This window comes from Dipodomys spectabilis, unplaced genomic scaffold, assembly GCF_019054845.1.
Source record: "Dipodomys spectabilis isolate Male_0828 unplaced genomic scaffold, ASM1905484v1 ptg000484l, whole genome shotgun sequence".
Lineage (NCBI taxonomy): Eukaryota > Metazoa > Chordata > Mammalia > Rodentia > Heteromyidae > Dipodomys > Dipodomys spectabilis.
The window spans coordinates 35,560-40,000 of record NW_024871161.1 but is presented as its reverse complement, the minus strand read 5'-3'; positions in this window follow the sequence as shown (position 1 = coordinate 40,000).

Sequence of the window (4,441 nt, the reverse complement as noted above, 5' to 3'; positions counted from 1 at the left end):
AGACGGATGATGGGCAGTGAGCCACTGCTGCCACCGGCACCACCCGGCCGGTGAGCCTTTGCCTGGGGATTTTCTTTACCGACCGGCCGAAAGGTTTCGTGCCCTACCTGTCTTATGGATAAGTTTGCTCTGTTTTCGGTCTTATTTTTGTCCTCATGGACATCCTTCCTTCCCAAGGAAAAGGGGCCTCGGCTCGGGGAGAGAGTCAATTCCTGAGGCCAGACAATCCATAGGAGGAACTTTCTGCCACAGTGTGGTGTGGTGTGGTGTGGTGTGGTGTGGTGTGGTGTGGTGTGGTGTGGTGTGGCAGCTCAGATATCACAAGGACTGCCATCTCGTGTGCAGGATACCCGGGGAGGGGAACTGCGGGGTGGGGGTGAGCAGAGGCATTTTCTCCTTCCGGAAACCAGATGATGATTGAATAAAATTAGCCATCCATCCTTGAGACATTCTCAAGGAGGTGGGCTGGGAATGTGTCTGGGTTGGTAGACAGCTTCCCCTAAAAACTCGGGCCTAAATGGCGGCGGCGGCATCCATCTTGTTCACAGACCGAGTGTCCACGTTGAAAATGAGAGTCTCTTCTGGGACGCTGGTTCCTGCTCCCTCCTTCCTTCTTCCAAGGAAGAAGTTGCCGCTGGCGGGTGGGTTCCAGGCTGGCAAGCAGAGTAAGCAGAGCCCCGCTGGAGTCCACAAGGAAAAGCAAGACCGAGGGGAGGCGGGGAGGCGGGGAGGCGGGGAGGCGGGGAGGCGGGGAGGGGGGACACAGAGACAGACAGGAGACAGAGAGGCAGAGAGAAAGAGACAGAGACAGAGACAGAGACAGAGAGAGACAGAGACCCAGCGACCGACGGAAAGACACACAGGGGAAGAGATGGAGGGGGAGCGAGAGATCCACAAGTCCAACTAGGTCCCCTGAACGAATCATCGACAGACAGACAGACACACTGACAGACAGACAGACAGACGGACACACACACACACACACACACACACACACACACACACACAGAGGCAGACAAGAGGGAGATGGAGAGATGGAGGGGGAGCGAGAGATCCACAAATCTAACTACACCAACTGAATAATCAGACAGACAGACAGACAGACAGACAGACAGACAGACACACACACACACACACACACACACACACACACACACACACACACACACCACACCGACACACAGGCAGACAGAGGGAGAGATGGGGAGTATAACTAGATCACCTGAATCAACAAACAGGAACAGGCACACATGCCCCCACCACACACACACACACACACACACAGAGGCAAAGACAAGAGACCGACACACAGACAGGCAGAGAGGGGGAGACATGGAGGGGGAGCCCTAGAGACCCATCAGTGTGACTGACTAGATCACCTGAATAAATTTATTCCTTCCCTGCCCTGCCCTCATGTATGAAGGTAGACGATTGGTATGGAGTTCTTCTTGTCACCAAACACAGGTGAGGGCTAGTGACTTTTTACCCTTCCATGTAGGGACTCTTCCCTTAGGACCCTTGATTTTGATCATTGAATGAGAATTTCTGGAGGAGTCACTCTGGTGGAGTTTTATGGAGTAAGCAATCAGGCAACCAGACAACCATACAACCCGACCACAAAAAAAAAAAAAAAAAAAAAGCAGACACAGACAGACAGACAAGACAGACAGAGAGACCCACACAGCTCCTGACTTCATGGGTGTTTTCAGGGTTAAAGTGGGGGGTCGGGGGGAATGTGGCAACTGAATTATGCACAGATAGTTGTTTTATCTTTGCTCCAATCTCAACTCTAGATGTTTGGGGTATTTCTTTACAGATAAGATAAACAGATCATTAACGCTTGTTTTCTTTCTTTCTTTCTTTCTTTCTTTCTTTCTTTCTTTCTTTCTTTCTTTCTTTCTTTCTTTCTTTCTTTCTTTCTTTCTTTCTTTCTTTCTTTCTTGTGCCCCCCCTCTCCTTTTTCTCTTTTTTATGGGGGGGGGAGGTGGGCAATCCTGGGACTCGAAGTCAAGGCACTGTCACTCAGCGACTCAGCTTTTTTGGCTCAATTCTAGCAGTCTATCACTTGAACCAGAGCTCCACTTTTGGCTTTATCTGTCTATGTACTATGTACGTGGCGTGTGTGTGTGTGTGTGTGTGTGTGTGTGTGTGTGTGTGTGTGTGTAATATATATTATATATATTCATTTTATACATAGACGTATATATGTATAAACACACATCTATTCGTTTATTTATACACATGTGTATATATACGTGCACAATATATTTATACACATATGTGTATATATACATGCACACATATTTATACACATACATATATACTGTGATACGCACACACACACACACACACACACACACACACACACACACACATTGCCTTATTATTTTCATGATTTTTGTTTTTTTTTGGTTTTCTTTTGTTTTTTGGTTTGGTTTTTCCCGGGACGTGGGGCTTGAACCCTGGCTGGCCCTGGACACTGTCCCCCAACTCTTCAGCTCAAGCCTAGGGCGCTACTACTTGAGCCACAGTACCACTTCCGGTTTTCTGAGTGGCTTATTGGAGATAAGAGTCTCACGGTCTTTCGTGCCCAGGCTGGCTTTGAACCGAGATCCTCAGATCTCAGCTTCCGGAGCAGCTAGGATTACAGGCGCGAGCCACCAGCGCCCAGCTATTTTCATGTTTTTGTGTGTGTGTGTGTCGGGTGTGAGGCTTGAACTCTGGGGCTGGGTGCTGTCTCTCTCTCTCTCTCTCTCTCTCTCTCTCTCTCTCTCTCTCTCTCTCTCTGTGTGTGCTCTTCACCTTCCCAGCCCTCCCCCACTTGTTTTGCCAGTCTAGGGGCTGGCAAAAGAAGAAGAAAGAGAGATTGAGTAAAATTAGCCATCCATCCTTCAGCCATCCTCCTTGAGACATTCTCAATGAAGTGGGCTGGGAATGTGTCTGGGTGGTAGACAGCTTCCCTAAAAACTCGGGCCTAAATGGCAGCAGCGGCATCCATCTTGTTTACAGACCGAGTGTCCACGAGCTCATGTGGGCTTTCATGTTCTCCGTGGGTTGACACGGCCGGCCGGCGGGCGGGCGAGCGGATGAGCGAGCGGGGTGGGGTGTGCGATTCATTGGAGATAAGACACCGGTTCCTGCTCCCTCCTTCCTTCAGGGACACCAAGGAAGAAGTTGCCGCTGGCGGGTGGGTTCCAGGCTGGCAAGCAGAGTAAGCAGAGCCCCGCTGGGACTGAAATACATTTCTTCCTGGAGTCCACAACGAAAAGCAAGCGGGGGGGGGGGGCGGAGGGGAGAGGACAGAGAGACAGAGAGGAGAGACAGACAGAGACAGAGACAAAGAGGGACAGACACACAGACAGAGACAGAGACCCAGAGACCGACAGAAAGACACACAGGGAAAGAGCTGCAGGGGGAACGAGAGACCCACAAGTCCAACTAGATTCCCCTGAATCAACAAACAGACGGATGGACGGACGGACACACACACACACACACACACACACACACACACACACACACGGAGACGGACACACGCGGAGACAGACAGACAGAGGGACACATGGAGGGGGAGCCCTAGAGACCCATTAGTGTGACTGACTAGATCACCTGAATAAATTATTCCTTCCCTGCCCTGCCCTCATGTATTGAGGTAGACTATTGGTATGGAGTTCTTCTTGTCACCAAACACAGGTGAGGGCTAGTGACTTTTTACCCTTCCATGTACGGACTCTTCCCTTAGGACTCTTGATCTTGATTTCAATCATTGAATAAGAATTTCTGGAGGAATCAGAAAGAATGACATTTCCCCATTTGTTAGGAAATGGAAAGGCTTGGAAAAAATTATATTAAGTGAAGTAAGCCAGGCCCAAAGAAACATAGGTCCCATGGTTTCCCTTATTTGCAATATCTAGTATATGTATGAGTCAAGTGGAAAAGGTCAGATAATGTGATGTTAGGAAAACGAACCCTTGAATATGTATTTTAATGGTTTTTTTTTCATGCACGTGTTTCTAACGCATTTATAGGATTGTTTCTTTGTTGCTTTGTATGTCCCCCCCCCCCCACAGTGTAACCCCCGCTTTCACTATATTTGATGTCAGTATAACTTATGGGGGAGATGGGGACAAACAAGTCGTTTAAGGATTCAGGTGGACCTGTTGCAACAATGAGAAGTACAAAATGTCGTGTGAAAAAGGAGCTTTACGGTGGGGGGGCGGGGAAGGGGGAAGGATTGGGTTGGGGGGAGGGGGGTGGCTGGGAAGGGAGATGAAGTGTAAACAAAGGAGGAGGCTGCAATGCTTGGTAGGAAATGTGTGCATTATCCTGCCCATGTAGTTGTAACCCCTCTGTACAGTATGTTCTCAAATAAAATAAAATTAAAAAAAAAAAAAAGAATTTATGGAGTAAGCAAGCAGGCAACCAGGCAACCAGACAACCA